The sequence below is a fragment of the Eumetopias jubatus genome, unplaced genomic scaffold (assembly GCF_037043125.1).
Source record: "Eumetopias jubatus isolate StellerSeaLion01/CBP00866 unplaced genomic scaffold, mEumJub1_p1.0 scaffold_12, whole genome shotgun sequence".
Classification (NCBI taxonomy): Eukaryota; Metazoa; Chordata; class Mammalia; order Carnivora; family Otariidae; genus Eumetopias; species Eumetopias jubatus.
This window is the reverse complement of record NW_028274818.1, coordinates 99,103,197-99,121,111: the sequence shown is the minus strand read 5'-3', so window position 1 is coordinate 99,121,111 and position 17,915 is coordinate 99,103,197. Positions and strand designations below refer to the sequence as shown.

General features: G+C 43.6%; 1 non-coding gene across 1 annotated transcript; it reads right to left on the bottom strand.

Moving 5' to 3' along the window:
• Positions 1–17,480: 17,480 nt before the first annotated feature.
• Positions 17,481–17,587, bottom strand: LOC114214585 (U6 spliceosomal RNA). The gene has a single exon (XR_003610459.1). It is a non-coding gene; the product is annotated as a U6 spliceosomal RNA (small nuclear RNA).
• Between the last annotated feature and the right edge of the window lie 328 nt (positions 17,588–17,915).

Below are 17,915 nucleotides of genomic sequence, written 5' to 3'. Positions count from 1 at the left end.
TTGCATACGGTGCTTGGAAGAAGGATGTTAGTCTTTAAAGGTTGTGTCTGCACATGAAATGTGAAGTGGATAAGTAGGGCAAAATTACCACTGTAACAGAGGACTTCTAGCTTTACCTTTTCTCAGAAATGCTCAGGTAACAAAGACAAAGGGGTTTTTCTGGTCTCAATTATATCCTAATAATTGTTTCAATTCTCGGCTTCCTTTTGAGTGTGAAGATCCAGGCTAAAAGGCTTTGAAAAACAGGCTGAGAAGCTTTCCCAGACGTGAAATAGATTTCACAAAAGAAACTTCTGGCAAGTTTAATGTAAGTAAATCAGAAACATATGGACTATGTTTCCCTCAAAATACCCATGGGTTTGAAAGCCCAGAAAACACATAAAAAGTAAAGGGAAACTGTTTTCCAAAGCTAAGCTTATTTGAGAAACTGCATGCTATAACAGAAAGCCTGGCTCAGCTCCCCAAAGCAGGGGATGGAGCCAGTGGTCAGGCAGCCCACCAGCCCCTACCCTAGCGCTTAGGCTCACAGTCCTCATTTCTGAGGATGATGTGACTTATAGCACTGTGACCTGTGCCCATGGGTGGGACTGAGAAAACCATGGCTCAGTCCTTCCCATACTGAAGACATGACTTCATAGCTCCTTTGCAACCATCTGTAGTGAATGTTTACACAGCCTGTTTCTGTTCTTGAGGGCTTCTCATGCTAAATGATCAGGCTGGTGGTAAGTGTACATTTACTGAACAATTTGGCATGTGCCCCACGGGAAGGATAACAAAGAAATGGACAAATTGTATACCAGCCCAAGAGACAAATTATGGACTCACTCTTGGAAGGGACTTTAAGATTCCCGGCTTCCTCCCTCCACCCTGTATGGCAATTTGGACTACCACTTCCAGTCCAGATAGTGAGAGGAAAACCAAACCAAACCAAACCAAACACCAGCTGGTGTTTGGAGAGTCAGAGAACCTGATATCAGATTCCAGCAAAGCCATGACCATAGACTTGTCAGCGGACCACTCACTGTCTCGGTTTCCATCAATTAAGTGGGAATAATAGTCAAATCACTTAGGGGGGTTGCCTAGGACACCTCTGTAAGTATTATGTCTCTTCTCCACCCAGGGAAGAAACAAAGAGGACGACAGAGACCAGAATTTTCACCTTTATTCCCGAAAGAAGCCAGGTTGGAAGACAGAGGAGAATGATTGATAAATGGGACTGCCACCTGAACCCCAGAATGAGGCAGATGAGTTGGTCAGTCTGAAGCCATGCTGGGCGGGGGCAGGTCCCCACACGCCGGAGGGACATCAAATTAAGGCATAGGGCTTGAGGAGTAGAGGAAATCTCAGACTCTCGGTAGATAGCTTACTCCCAAAAGGAAATAGGGCTACACTGAGCTCAGCATGTCCAGGTTATTCTTTTCAGACTACCAATCAGATAGAGCCCTCTGCTCCCATGAAGAGGAGTTGATGAATGGGCAGAGAACAGCCAAAGGTGACTCATAAGATGGGTTCTCTTCACCTAAATGGAAATACCAGGAGAAGCCAGCTAAGCAAAGTAAAGCATGTGAAAACCCTCATGTAAACTGTGAAAGGTTGTGTGCATTTTCTGCTTTTGCTCAATTCATCTACATTTATTAAACATCTATATTTGCTCAGTCCTGTCAAATTTAGTTTGAATAGGACATCATTCCTTTACTTAAGATTACAGTCTAACAGGTGAAACAGACAAGGAAGCCAAAAATGACAGTACACAGTGAGTGTGCTAAGATACTGAAGTCTGTGCAAGGTGTAACAAAAATGCAGAGAAGGGACAAGTAATTGAATGGACAGCGAGGTAAACCTTCTTTATGGAACTGACATTGGAGAGCTAAGGTCTAAAGGAACCAAGTGGTAAGAGAAATCAAGACTTGGGGAGATTTTCAAGGCAGAGAGAAGTCTAGAAGTGGCCACTAAGGAAAACGATGGGACATTTCAGAGATCTGAAAGTTGTTCTGCACGATTGTAGGAGAAATCATCTGAATGATATGGAGAATAATCAGAAAAGAGTATTACATTCTAAAACAATATAGTAGAGTATAAGAGTAAGAATACTCAAGGTATGAGAATGACCTACAGAAGGTGAAGGAACATTAAATCATTGCTTGAATGTGGCAAAGTACAAAGATAGAAATAAGACTGAATAAGGAGATAAATTATTAAACTGACTGAATAATTCCAATTTTTGTTTTATATAAAACAGAAATGGGATTATTCAAGAAAGGGAGTGTGTAAAAAGACAAAAAACAACAAGGATTGGCAAGGACATGGAGAAAAAGGAACACTTGTACACTGTTGGTAGGAATGCAAATTGGCGTAGCCACTGTAGAAAACAGTATGGTGGTTCCTCCAAAAATTAAAAATACAATTACCACATGAGCCAGTAATTTCACTGCTAGGTATTTACAAAAAAAAACCCAAAACACTAGTATGAAAAGATATACGCACCCCTATGGTTATTACGGAATTGTTATAATAGCCAAGATATGGAAGCAACCCAAGTGTCCATCAGTAGGTGAATGGATAAAGAAGATGTGCTGTGTGTGTGTGTGTGTGTGTGTGTGTGTGTATGGACTATTACTCAGCCATAAAAAAGAATGAGATCCTGCCATTTGCAACAACATGGATGGACCTAGAGGCTTTGTAAAATGAGTCTCACAGAGAAAGACAAATACCATATGATTTCACTTATACGTGGAATCTAAAAAACAAAGCAACAAGCAAACAGCAGAAACAGACCTATAAATACAGAGAACAAACTGGTGGTTGCCAGAGGGAAACAATGGGGGGATGGGCAAAATGAGTGAAGGGAAGCGGGAGATACAGGCTTCCAGCTTTGAAGTGAATAAGTCATGGGAGCAAAAGGCACAGCATAGGGAATATAGCCAGTGATAACGTAATAATGTTGTATGGTGACAGATGGCAGCTAGTCTTGTGGTGAGCAGAGCATAAGGTATAAACTTGTCGAATCACTATGGTGTACATCTGAAACTAATGTGACACTCTGTGTCAACTGCATTTAAAAAAAAATTTAAGGACCTAATTTAATTGAAATATCTGACATCTGAAAAGTTTTTGATAAAAAAACAAAGAAAGGGAGTATGTGTGTATGTGTATGTGTTATAAGTGGAGACAAGGACGAATCCTAAAATATTAACAGTGGCTATATCTGGCTAGTGGGATTGCTAATTATTATTTTTTGCTTATCCTTATTTTCTATCACAAATATGTATATATATTTTTTATAAAATAACTAATGAAACTGACCTGATCACAGGAAGTTTTCTATGTCAAGTACCCTTTCAGATGGTGCCAAGTGTTAGGTTCTTTTGTATAATATAGCTGGCTTCTCAGGGTGTGGTGTGAGGATGATGCTCTGCTGGGCCACAATGACGAGATCATTTCAGAAAGTGGAAAATAAGCATTTGGAAACTTTTCTAGCCATTTGGCCGAGTAATTTTATGTCTGTTGAATTTAATAATAAAAAAAAATTTACAAAAGCCATTAAAATGAAGAAGGGTTTTGACATGGGACGAGTGCTCACACAACAGGGCCACAGTTACTCAGGATAAGGAAGCCCAGGCACTCTACCACATCTCGAAGGATTTCCAGGGTCCCCTCCATGGTGAGAGCCGTGTGACACAGGGCACCCACGTGGCAGGCAGGTCAGTAGCACCGTGTGCCACAGACTTCTCCACTACAGGCCCCTGGCAGAAGTGGAAACCACCACCAAGACAGCCACCACACAACTGTTGCAATTGGAAGTTGTATTTAAAAGGTGCAAAGTGGCTTCTTTGAGGAGAAACTTCTATGCACTCTTTCAAGAGGGGGCAGAGCAAATACCTCTGAGAAAATAATTAAGGCGTTCTGTCACATACACCAGAAATCCGTATCCAAGACAGGGGCACAGCCAAATTCCAGAGAGTTGTCAAGAATTCCCAAGGATGTGCTAGGTGAAAGAAGCCAGACGCCAAAGGATAAATATGTATGATTCCCCATATATGAGGTACTCAGACCAGGTAAATTCACTGAGACAGAAAATGGAGTGGAGGTTACCAGGGGCTGGGGGGAGAGACAGGTGGGGAGTTAATGTTTAATGGCTACAGGGTTTCTATTGGGGATGATGAAAAAGTTCTAGAAATGGATAGTAGTGATGGTTGCATAATACTGTGAATGTACCCAATGCCACTAAATTGTACCCTTAAAAATGGTTAAAAGTGTACCTAAAACTAATATAAATAACATTGGGTGTTAACGATATTGGAATTAAAATTAAAAACTTAGTAAAATTTTAAAAATGGTTAAAATTGTAAGTTTTCAGTATATTTTACCACAATAAATAAGAATTCCCAATGTGTTTCTGAGTACTGATTGCTTATTTAAAAAAAAAAAAAAAAAGCAAAAACCAAAACAGAATACTTCCAATAAAGCAGCCTCTTTCTGAGGCCGGAGTGAACACCAAAAATAAATAAATTAATTAAAGCACAGAGTTCATCCCATTTGCATCCAGTTATTGCACTTGTAAACAGATATATACCTTTCACTCATAGAGAAAGACTAGGGAGAAAATAAAAACCCACATTATTTTTAAAAGCAGTCGAGGCAGGTGCCTGGGTGGCTCAGTCAGTTAAGCAACTGACTCTTGGTTTTGGCCCAGGTCATGATTTCAGAGTCATGGGATCAAGCCTCATGTTGGGTTTCACACTGGGCATGGAATCTGCTTAAGATTCTTTCTCTCCCTCCCCCAGAACCCCTCTAAGAAACTAAAAATAAAAATAAAAAAGCAGTCAAGAATTCTACTAGTATTGAAACCCCTGTGATTCTCTGTGTCAATAGACACTCCTATTTTATCCCATCTTATTGAAATTTTCCCCACTCCCATGCAATACCTGTCCCCTTGCCTGCTCTGTGAGCTGACTTAGTTAATCAGATTGCCTGAGTCAGACCACCAGCCTTCGTGGGCAAACCTTCAAATGCTCTGCACATAGTTAAGGAGGGTATCATTCCATAAGACAAATTCTATTTTTCATTTAAGATATATAAGTAAGAGTTCCCTTTAAGAGTTACCAAACCAGGGCACCTGGGTGGCTCAGTTGGTTAAGCGACTGCTTTCAGCTCAGGTCATGATCCCGGAGTCCTGGGATCGAGTCCTGCATCAGGCTCCCTGCTCGGCGGGGAGTCTGCTTCTCCCTCTGACCCTACCCTCTCTTGGGCCCTCTCTCTCACCTCTCTCTCTCTCTCGAATAGATAAAATAAAAATCTTAAAAAAAAAAAAAAGAGTCACCAAACCAACTCTCAACGAGCTCTACCCCATAAATTGTCATGGTTTTATATTCTCCCAGGACCCTTACATCTTTCCCCATCCCTCTGATTCATGGTTAGACTAGGTGTTCTCCAAGTATCCATTCAGCAGCTCCTCCTCATCTCTATATATTCTCCCTTGGCAAGCCCACCCACCCTCTCACCTTTAGTAAACCCCGTCTTTCTGGCTATGATTCCTACCTATTTCTCCCTAGCCTCAGGTCTCCATGTTGACTACTTACTGAACAACTCCACAATGGTGTCCCACAAATACTTCAAGCCTGGCATGATCAAACATTTATCATCTTCCCTCCCAAACCTGATCCTCTTCCCACATTAGGCACCTCTACAAATGACACCACCACCATCTTCCCAGTGACCCAAGCGTGGAACCTCCCTGGACTTCAGTGATATCCCCCTATATGATCCCCCTGCCTTCTGGTTTTCTTGTTCTCAACCCGTCTGGCGTATTCCTCAATTAGATTACTCCTCAGCCCCTCTGCGGTATCAGAAACCGGAACAATAGTTGATCATTCTCTGCAAAGACTAGAAAGTTCCAAGGACCTCACATCACACAAACCAGAGGTCAGTGAAACTAGAGTTTGCCTGGAATCCAATAAGGGGCACCCAGAAGCCAGAGCTGCCCTACCAATCTGCTGAACCTAAAGACGTCACCCCTAATATTTACAGGGGTGACAACAATTACAATATATTCTCCCAGCGTTATAAGCTGGAGGTCAGCACCACCATCATAAGATGCTGGATGGAGCTGGAGACCTTGCGGGATAAGATGGGGACAGCTATTCTCTATCTCCTCATGTATTGAGCATCATTTATGTACCAAGCACTGTCCTAGGGAGCTAGAGACACGGAGAAGCATGCCACGTTGCAATTCCTAGTACAAAGAAGAGACACAAAATTGTGACACAGGGTGCTTTTGCTTCGCTAGAGATATATATACACAGGACACTGGAGGACAGAGAGATGAGTCCCCAGTACTGTCGGGAGCTTGGGGGTCATGGTAGAGATTATGGAAGCCTTCACAGAAACCGCTACCTTGAGGTTTGAGCTGGGATTTCAAGAACAAGGAAAGAGGACTGTGAAGAAGAACCTTCCAGGAAGAGGAACCATGTGTGCAGAGTGAGGGCATGAGGACACATGGATTTTGAGGAAAGAGCTAGTTATTATGGCATGGCCATGAAGGGCAGTGGCAGGAAGTGATGCTAGAGAAATATTCAGGTCCGGGATCACACAGAATTTCATACCCTAAGCTAACCTGGGCCCTTGACCTTCTCCAGGGACCCGAGAAGCAAGGATCACAAATCACGATTGGCCCTTAGAGGTGGGTGCGAACTTACATTATCATCTATCAACTCCTCTGGTTTCGTAAGCCAGGAAAGGAGTTACGATGAGAAGAAGCAACTTGCCCAGGGCCTTCTGATGATCCTCAAGTATTACACCTTCTCACACGACAAAAACCCCACTTGCAGAGTCTCTGCTCAGAGAACACCATGTAAAATAGATTTGGTGAGGTGAGGGGAGTGAGGATGCAGCAAAGCACCTGCCGCAGGGCACTCCCCTTGAAAGCAGACCTGAAGGAAGAAATCAGCATTTGCAGAAAGAATAGATTGCACACAGACTTAATGAGGAAAAATAAACACCTATCAAAGGCAAGCGAACACTCCCTGTGAGTCATCCAGAGGCAAATGTGCCAAACCCCAGAATGTGCTAGCCCCACTTTAAGGTCCTAATATCCTTAACCAGCCGTAAGATAAACAATTACCTTAGTCATAATCAAGAACAAATGGTCAAATACAGCACCTAACCTCTAATCTGAAAAATTTTTAAGGGTTACTTTATTCTTTTTAGCTTCTCTGTTTCAGGGGCAGCAAAAGGAATTCTTAGCACAGTGTGAAGGTTTGCCCATGCACGGAGCTTATACTGAGTAAACAGAGACAGTGGAGGTATAATCAAGCATGAACTTTGGACCTAGATGGAGCAAGAATTGAATGACAGCTCATTCGCTTAGTAAATATGACTTTGAGCTGATTTCTTGCCTCTATAAACTTCTCGAAATTGCACGGCAAGCTGCAGGCACAAAGTAGATGCTCGGATATTCTCGGGTTCTGTTTCCACCTAACATGCCCCTGTGGGAGAGTGTTTGCAAAAATAGCCACAATAATTCCCCTTTCTGTATCTATGTCCCTTCCCACATGGACCTGGGGCTTGCCAAGTGACCTGTTTGGACAAATGACATGTGGAAAATGTGACACCTGAAGCAGAAAACTGAAAAGTGTTTGTGCATTGGAGTTTTTCCCCCTCTTTTGTTCCTCTAGGGAGTCTTTAAATCACCCCGATAGGAACAAGTCTGGGCTAGTCTGCTGGATGATGAGAGACATGTGGTCAAATCATCTTATTACCCCAGTTGACATTGAGCCAACCACCAGACATTGAGAGTGGCCTTCTTAGAGCAGCCAGCCAGCCCATTCCAAGAACCACCCAGCCAAACCACTAATCATAAGAAACAACAAATGCTTGCTGTTTAAGTCTCAAATTTTGGAGTGGCTCGTTAGGCAGCAGAAACTGACAAACACACTCCTACCCTAATGTTAGGAGCCCCCCGGTTTATAGTCTCAGGTCTCTCCTTAGTCAACATGGGAAAGCAATACATCAACATCAAAATGTATCTCAAAGCTGCAGCCCCAGAAAGATCTCTCTTGCCTATGGAAATTTCATCCCTATATCTTTTGGGTACCTCAAGTCAAGGGCCAATACTAAGCTCACTATATTCCCCCCTCCCCCAAAAAAACAAAATGTTCCTCTCATTGCTCTGTTCCCAACATGCGAAACATGAGGATGGTTCTCCACTGTTCCTCCTTAGCTTATACGCCCAGTCAGTTCCCGGGGCCTGTCAATTCAACCTCTTAACGCCTAGTGGCTCCTTCCCTCTTCCTTATCCCCATTATTTCTATGCCATGAAAGTCTCTTACCTTGTTTTACCAAATGATTGCAATAAGCCCTGAGCGACTTCCTGCCTTCAGAATGTTCCCCCACCAATGCAGCTTCCATCCGAGCCTGCTACTTCCCTGCGGAAAGCTCTTCAGCACGTCCCCATTGTTTATGGGATGATGCCCAAATGTCTTAACCTATCACAGATGTCCTTTCTCAAGCTGGCCCCTCCACTGCCATTTCTACCACCCCGTACAGCACTTCCGGTTCCCCCAGGGAACCCCGGGGCGGGGGGGTCTTTGCATGTGTTGTTTGCACAGAAATGGCACGTCAGTCCTCTTTTTTGAATTTCTACTCATTATTAGACTTAACTCAGAAGTCACATCTTGTGTATAAAGCCCCCTCCCACCCCAACCCCAAAAGAAGTGAATCTCTTCTCCATAATATCACTGTGCTTTGTGCATTCCTTGAATGTGGCCATTATCATGTTATATTATAGTAGTCTGTTAATAGTTCTCTCTTCCCCCAACATCCCCAAACATTTCTAACCTTTCTACGGCCTTCTTTCTTATAGCATTGGGGCTAGGACCTAGTATATAATAAGCATTCCCCAAAAAATTCATCTCATGAGTGAAATCTTAGCACCCTTCCCTTACATATGATGGCTTCGTGGTTCTGTCATTAATAACTGCCAAATGCAGATATGCTCATTTTACAAAATTTTGAACAAAACTGCTAACACAGAAAAAAATATATGTCATAGATCTTCAGACTGAAGATTTCTGTTTGGAGGGTATCCCTGTTGCTATTAGTTCCTGGCAAATTAAGTGATGTAACCTGGTTCTGTAAGGGCGGTGTACATCGCTGGCCCAAAGGAAGAAGTTCTAAGAATAAGGAATTTGATGACTTTCATAGAAATGTTACCTTCTGGGGAAAGCTCTGATCAAAGAGAGGAGTAAGAGATACGAAGGCAAGCAGTAGATTCCAGGTTCAGAAAAGACCATAAAACTTTGGAGGCACCATATGAAATATGCCCAGTCCCTTTCCCCAGTAGGGTGATGTCCTGGTGACAAGAACAGTCTCCGGATTCCAGAGGCTTGAAGTCAAGTCTCAGCTGCTGTACACTTCCTAATGTCTGCTAGCAACACTCTGACGTTCTCTTTCTACATCTGTAAAATGAAGGATTTGAACCAAATGTATTTCCAAATCCCACTAAGTTCCACAAGTCTATAGGTCTGAGCCTATGGCAATGATTCCTAAACCTCCCTGTGTGTCAACATCACTTGGGAAGCTTTATAAATCCACAGTTGCCCAGGCTCCCTTCTCAGAAATGGGGATTCTCCCGATTTGAAGAGAAGTCCGGGAATTCTGTAGTTTTGGAAAACCCCAGCAGGTGATTCTGATGCAAAGCCCCGTTTGGGAGCTGGGCCACCATCTCGAAACTTCATCTGCTGCCATTTTTCAGCCACTTCTACCAACTACAGAAGAATGTTTTCCAATGGGAATATACCTCCAATTTCATGATAACAGTTAAAAGAAATATAGGATTCACTTAACCTAAAGTCACCTTAAGGGAACACATCTATTGCTCAAATATGGAAATCACCCACAGAGTTTTGTATTTCGATATCCGTATTATCACCATTTTAAGCATGTGATTTGGTCTAATCTTGGGCAAAATACTTTCCATATAAACCTAAGTTTTTTTTAATGGAAATCAGTGAAAAAATGTATTTTATGCATAAGTATTTATAGCCACTGCCTAGGGACATAGCGACACTGCAGAGTAAGATACATGTTTGTGGCACAAACCAGTAGCAGGATAAAAATGTACCATCTATGCCTAGATAGACACTGGTTGCCTACCCACCGTCGATGTTTTACTTACCAGCAGGACCCATCCAGTTCAAGGCAATGAATCATTATAAATCTAAGTTAATTGTGGACAATTCTATTTCCCTTGAAACGATGCTAATTTTGGCAGCCCCTCTGGCAGTGATCTTGCACTGGGCAATGAGAGTGGAAAGCCAGTCTGCTGATGGGCTTCTGGGAAACATTTTTTTTTCCCCTCCTTGATAAAGGGAGGATCTTTTTGTCACCGAGATCCCTGCTTCCTCCTTCCTTGAATGTAAAGGGGTATATCATGGCGACCATGAGGTATTAAGCGTGAGGCCCAATAGCCCATAAGCAGAGATGACATAGTAGAAAATGAGAAAGAGCCTAGATTTTAATGGCATTAGGGAACCTCCGCTTCCACCAAAGAACTAACAGCAGACCTCTTCCTATGCGAGACAATTAGGTATCTTTATTGTTAAGAACCACTGTGAGCCTTGATTTTTGTTACTTGCTGTCCAAAATACACCTTAACCAAAAATCGCTTTCTGGTCAAGGTTAAGTATAATCTGCAGGAGGCAGCTAGGCATGCTCGGGGTCAGAGTCTCATGCCATAGGGTCGGGAAATATCCCCCAGGAAGAAGCATTTCAGTAGCTGCTCAAAGAACAGGCAGAAGACGGGAGGAAGGGGGTGGGGGCAGTAACAGTTTTCCTGGAGAAGGTTTGAAAATGAAAGAAAGGACTAAAAAGGTCTCAAGTTTATCACTGGACATTCTAGTAGGGGAGTCTTTACTATGGAAATGGATAAGATTTTTTTTTTTTCCCCAAAAATTGAAGTCAAAAAATTATAGGAGTCACCAAAACCTTCTGCACATATCCAACTATGTTTATTGCTCATATTCACTCCTCATCTTGAAGGCTCTGTCTGTGGTCCTGTGTCCCGCCCCATGGCGCCACCCCGGAAGACCCTTCATTTCAGGTCCTATGAATTCCTGGCACCCCTTCTGGCTCTTGGTCACTGGAGCCCAGGCCCCTTTGACTTCAGTGGTTCTCACTCCAAGTGAGCTTATGGAGTCCCCTGGGATTCTGAAAGCCACGTTAGCATAAGATACTCCCATCTGGAACTGGTTTCTGGAAAACATCAAGAAAGGCAACACACACTGTATCTCCTCTCACTCTGGTTCTCATTCTCTCTCTAACACTTAAGGAAATTAAAAAGAACCTCTTGGTGTATATAGCACATTGGCACATCAAAGTCCCCCAAGGAAAATATTTGAATTTCTTCCATCTATTTTCCTCTCCCGTGCTTTATGCCTCTCAATGAGAAGAAAGGTAGAGCTTACATTTTATGTCAACACAAAAGGCCTCCGTTTGTGTGCATTACTTATTAAAGTATTCAGCGATTCAATGTCAAGGTATGTATTATACATACTTTTTTTTCTAGGCCATTATCAGCTTTCTTACAACACTATTATTCTTCAGCCCAGCTAATGCTTCTGTCAAAGATTTAGCAACCAGCATGGAAAATGTCAAACAGTGGGGAAGGAACCTAGCTGTTTCCACAACTGCACAAAAAGCCCGAGTTGTCTTTTATGGAAAAGCAGCATAATTCTGCTATGAACACCAATGGATGTTTTATCAGGGGACAGGGTAGTGGTGTGGTTTATTTGTTTTTCTCTGCACACCTGAGTCCATTTCCTCTGAATATATTTCCTTTCTTCTCCTGCCAATATACTTAATAAAGTAGGGCCTATGTTGTTATCATTTTGCCCTCTTCCCAGGAGGTATCTGGCTTGGAACGTGACAGAAATCAGCCAAGGGAGTCAGTCCTGTTCTGTCTGCAGAGCAGTGTGATAAGATTTAAGGAGCACTAAAAGGTTCCTCTGGAGAAAAATATTTTCCCAACCTGCTTACCAGGGTGCCTGAAATTACAACCCTCTGCTTTAAGGCACTGAGAGCCTCCATTAAAATGCAAATATGTGAGGTGAGTTATTTTATCAAACTATCACATCTTAGCTTGAATTAGTTTATGGCTTAATTCAAAATCCCGAAGTGATGGGACACAGGGTGTTACGTCTGAATGTGAGCAAAGATGATACAAAGGTTTAGGGTTAACAATGCGTTGCCTATGAAGCAGGCCCGGATAGCGGGACGTGAGAAAACAGGGTACAGTCTGATGGTACCAAAACTGAAGTCCAAGGTTAATACAGAGAGCAAGTGCTCTCAATAATCCTGGCTGAGCAACAGGTTGGTCCGTGTGGTTGAGGAGGTGTCATCCTCACACTTCAGAGGTGAACTCAAGGAAGCGTCAATGTGCATATGGCTTCTCTCCCCTCCCCCACCCCCCACCCTTGTAGGGGCATCCTCATGGGACTTACCTACCATCGCTTCCCTGTCTGAGTGTGCTCAGGACTCTTACCCACTCCCTCCCCAGCAGTTTCAGAGGCTGGCCAGAGCCTATGGTGAACACTACCAGTGCCCTCCAATATTTCCACGTCTCTCCCTTCCACCCCCTTCAAGTTGGTCATGGCCGTCTGACTGACTTGGGCCAATGAAATATTAACAAAAATGGTCTGTGTCACTTCCAGGCATAAGCAAGGGAGAGCTGGCTCATGATTCTCCAGGCAGCCTTCTGCCATGGTGAGCTCTGAAGCATGGTGAACTTGAGTAAAGATGCTACAAGGTCAAAGCAGCCAAGAATGGTGGACACAGAGAACAAGTGCCTGGAAACCTGCTCAGATTTGCAGATGACCATAACTGAGCAGGAATATGCTTCTGTCGTGTTACACCCCTGAGGCTTTGGTGTTACCACTTCCGTGTCACCTAGTCTCCCCTGACTGATCCTTACCCCATAGACTTTTCGCCTCAGGAAGTATCATCAGGCCCTCCCTATTACCATACACTTCTCATTCAACAAATATTTATTGAGCACCTACTACGTGCCAGATGATATTCTAGGTACCAGGGATTTAGTAGTAATAGTAAAGACAAAGTCCTTGGGCTCATGGAGGTTGCATTCCAGTCAAGGAAGAAAGATTATAAATAAGTCTATCTGTTAGGTTTAGGTTTGGTTGAGTATTGCAGAAAACCCAAATAATATCAATTTAACCAAGTTGTAGGTCTAGTTTGTCTCACATAAAATAAGTCTGGAGGTTGGCTGACATCAGGGGCCCAGACTCCTCCTGTCTTTCTGATCTATCATCCTTAGCACCTGGCTTCCGTCTTCCAGAGCACCTGGAATTCCAAAATGGCTGCCACAGCTCCATGCGTTTTACCTACAATTCTAGCAGGAAGAAAGAGAAAAGAGGAAAGGGAGGAAGAGGTATCTCCCAACAGAGAGCTTTCCCTGGAGATCTGGTCCACAGGTAATACGTACAACTTACTGGCTACTCCTACCTTCAGTGGAGGCCGGTAGAGAAATACAATCCCAACTGGATAGATGTTTGCCACAAAGAAAACAGGGTTCTATTAGTAAAGAAGAGAATAAGTACTGAGTAGGCATTTAACAGTCTCTGACATAATAGATAAACAAATAAGGATTTAAGCTGGTGAAAGGTATTTTGAAGAGGAAAAAAAAGTGATAAAAAAAATGGAAATAGTGTAGCTTTACCCAGGGTAGGGGAGAAGACCAGGGCAGTGGAACAATGACAAGTCCTCCATGGAGATAGCTGGGGAAGGGAACCGCAGGCAGCGGGAACGAGGAGGGTCAGGGAATGCTGGCACTGAGAGGAAGAGAGAGCCCTCCCCACCCAGTCAGTGGAGCAGAGGGAGTGAGGCGGACGTGGTTGGAGATGAGGTCAGAGAGGCAGGGAGAAGCTAAGTCACCAAGGACCTTGTGAATTTCATTCCAAGTGTGATGGGAAGCAAGCAGGGGGCTGAGGGACAAGCAGAAAGTGACATTACCTGGGTCCTCCTTAATGCTGTCATTCTGGGTGCTAAATGTTGGAAACTGGTTTGTAGAGGGATAAGAATGGTGACGGATAGGAGGCCAATTCAGGCATCCCGACGAGAGATAGTGGTGCTGTACCTATAGTAGGATGGAGAGGCAGTGCTAAGAATGCCACTGTGATCAGTAGCCATGAATTTTTGCGGCTACCACTAGCAAGCATGAATGTCTGTTAAACCCCATTGGCCTTGATGGGTAACTTTTTCTTCCAGGGTTTAGCTGCTCATCTGCAGGCTTACAGAAAGTTGGGTTTTTCCAGAATTGGAGACTTGCTCAGACAGTGTGATTGACTGGGGCCAAGGGGAGGCTGGGAAGGAAGGCTGTTGAGACAAGCCACTGAAATGGGGGACACTGGGCTCCCAGCAGGATGGGAAGGGATGGAAGACAGAGGGTGCGGGTGAAGCATCTCCCCACCCTAGAGCCAGCCACTTCCTCTTTCCCACCTGCAGCTGATGCTTGGCTTCTCCCTCTCTGCCTGGCTTCTGCGGATGGATACAGAGCTGGCCTCCCTGCCCGCCACCGGCTGACCAATACCGCTGGGCCTCACCTCTCTGATCACCTTTGACCTCATACTCTGCTGTTCCCTGGTTGGTCCTGCCCCCACCTCCCCCAGCCCAAGTGTGGGGCTCCCGAGTATCTCAGAAGAAAGAGGAAACTCGACTTATACAGTCCAGTGGTTAAGCATAAGGGCTGAAGGTAGGCTGTGAGTTCCAATCAAGCTCCTTTACTGTCCAGGTGTGTCACTGAAAAATTACTCACCTTCTCTGTGCCTCAATGTTTTCATCTATAAAATGGGACCTACCTTATAAGGCTATTGTAAAAATCAAATGACTTCATGAAAAGCATGCAGGAGAGTACAAAGTACACAGTAAAGCTCCCGATTAAAGTTATTCAGTGTTATTATTTATCATCTTCCAGCATTAATCAGACCAAATGTCCCTCCCTCCCACAACCCCCTCCCCACCCCAGGCTCCATTTATCTACTTTCCCTAACTGTCTTGTGTTTACTATTCACAGCACGTAATCTCCTCTTACAACTTGTTGTCCTGTTCTCTAATTGTTGGTATCACTCAGTTTGGCACTTGAATCCACGCTAATTACTATATGCTAAGATATAAAATCATGCCCCGTCCTAATTCTTGACGTGTGTGTCTTAGCTCTTCCCTCCGATTCTTGGAGGAGATTCGCATAGGCCCATCGTACCCCCCGCCACGCCTTCATGGTGGACGGTGCGGTGCTAGACACCAGGTGCAGGGGTACAGAGAGAGGGCCTTTCATCTGGAAAACTCCCATAATCCTGTCCATCGGGGAACCTAACGGAAATAGGGGAATGCTTCAGAACTGGAAAGGACATAAAAATCTCTAGTTAAGCCCACCCTTCTCTGGGCAGGGCCTGTGCTCTCCAGGGGAGAACACTGTCGGGCATTATCTTCCTAAAGGTCTCCAAAATGCCTCAAGGAGGAGTCTGACTTAGTCAAGATTAAAAACTACAACTTTAGCCAGATCTTCAGGCCTCCTGGGCCAGCGAGGGTAACTGGCCCTCTAAACAAATAAACTCTTCCACCATAAGGCGGAAACAAAGAAGCCGGAAGTACAGATGGGGGGGCTGGGCACTCCTGTATGCAGGTCCAGGTTTGAATCCAGGCTGTGGTCAGATGGCCAACATGAGGGTGAGGGGGGTGGGGGTGGTCGGCGTGTAGAAGGGTGGGGGAATTAACTGAGAAAAGAGCCAGGAAAGAAACTTGACTTCCCTTTGTAAAATGGGCTCGGTTGCGGCGCCTGGGTGGCTCAGTCCGTTAAGTGTCCGACTCTTGATTTCGGCTGAGGTCATGATCCCAGGGTCCTGGGATGAGCCCCACATCAGGCTCCCCACTCAGCAGGGAGTATTGCTTGTCTCCCTCTCCTTCTGCCCCTCCCCCTGCTTGCTCGCTCTCTCTCTCAAATAAAATAAAATTTTTAAAAATAAAATAAAATAATAAAATGGGTTTAGTGATGGAAATCAAGGAAGACAGAGAGAAGGAGAAAGCGGTACAGAAGTTACAACCCAGCAGGATTTAGCAAAGATTCTACACCATCCTGGTGCTAGCCTCGTCATCTCTCCAGCAACACAAACCCTTCTGACCTTGCCTCGTTGAAGGGAACGTGTCGGTGCTGATCGTGGTCTGTTCCCACGCCCATTGGCTGCCCTTCCCTATTCAGCCCAAACCCTGCCAATTACACTTTTCGGACTCGGTGCCAACTGGCTTCTGGTTAATTTCTGCCAAAGAGAGGGGCACTGGGAGGAGACTGGAAGATGGAGAGCAGTTCCTCCCCCTCCCTCCTCCCCATCTCTGCCTTCTGCAGCTTCTCATCAGACCTGTGCTTCCGGGGTCCCACCAGGCACCCAGGTCCTGAGGTCTGGCTACAGCCCCTCCTTTCTCTTCAGTCCCTGCAGCTTGTGTTACTGTTCATCTGTGCACTGACCCACCAGCCCATTAGGCTTTTCAGCTTTTCTAGCACCTCACAATGACTTCCCAAACGATTTCCCTCTATTGAACGGGCTGGTGCGGGCTCCATAGTCCTGGCCAGTCCCTGACTGATAAACATATCATGATACTACATCACTTTCTCTCCTCCAAACTCATTTCAGTCTTCAGAATCCTATTCAGGACGGGATTATCCAAGTTGATATTAACAAAAGCTTCCATTTAAAAGTTAAGGGGAAACGTAATTTTAAAAAGAAGCAGTAAATGAACATAAAGGCTGAAATAAATAAATTGTGAAGCATAAAGTGGGAGAATGATAAATTAGTTCAAATGCTGTTTTTTTTGATAAGACTACTAAAATAAACAAACTTCCAACAAATATAATTAAGGGAACATTTTTAATTAGAAATGAGGAAGGAGATAGGACAAAATATAGAAAACAGCTTTTTTCCTCCAAATCCAAAGAGAATACTGTTAGCTAATAAATGGAAATCTTCAATGAAATGAATAATTTCTAGAAAAGTATAGATTACTAGAAATAACTCAAGAAATGTAAATCTAAACAGAATAATAACCAAGGAAGAAGTTGAGGAAATGATCTGATAACAACCTAAAAAAGATAGCTGGTCCCAGTGTTTCCACAATTTTCATACTTTTGAGAAACAGATAATTTTGATGTTGTATAAAACATCCAGAGTGCAAAACAAGATGAGTACCTTCATGTCCATTACGCAAGCATGATCTTCTTCCTAAAGCCCAATAAAGGTAAAACACACAAAAAGAAAATTATAGTCACCCATCCCAAGTGAATATGAATAGGAAAAACTTAAATAAAACCCTCACCTCTAAAAAGGAACTTGTTTTACTGGACTGCTTCAGATCTTTAGAGGGAAGATAACTTCTAAGGTTTTTTGGTAACAGCTTTACTGAGATATAATTCTTACACCATAAAAAATAGGGAACACCTTACAAACGTGTATGTCATCTTAGCACAGGGGCCAGGCTAATCTTCTCTGTATCGTTCCAATTTTAGCATATGTGCTGCGAAAGCAAGCACAAGGGATAATAACTTTATAAGTTAGGTTGGAAGAAATTACAAAGGATGGACAGTTTGTACACTGGAGAAATAAATAACCATTTGGTAAAGCTAGAACTAAAATCGAGGAAAAATATCATCTGGAGAAAACATTCGCAGCAAATAGAAAACAGGGTTCATTTCTCTGTTATGTAAAGAGCTTCTGTACACTGACCCTGAAGACTTAAATCCCTAATATGTTAACTGGCAAGGAGACAATTCATGAAAACGGAGATGCTATTTGTAAACAAGCATGTGGGGGAACATTCCACTTCACTTGCAATCAGAGATACAGCCACTCCAATAATGT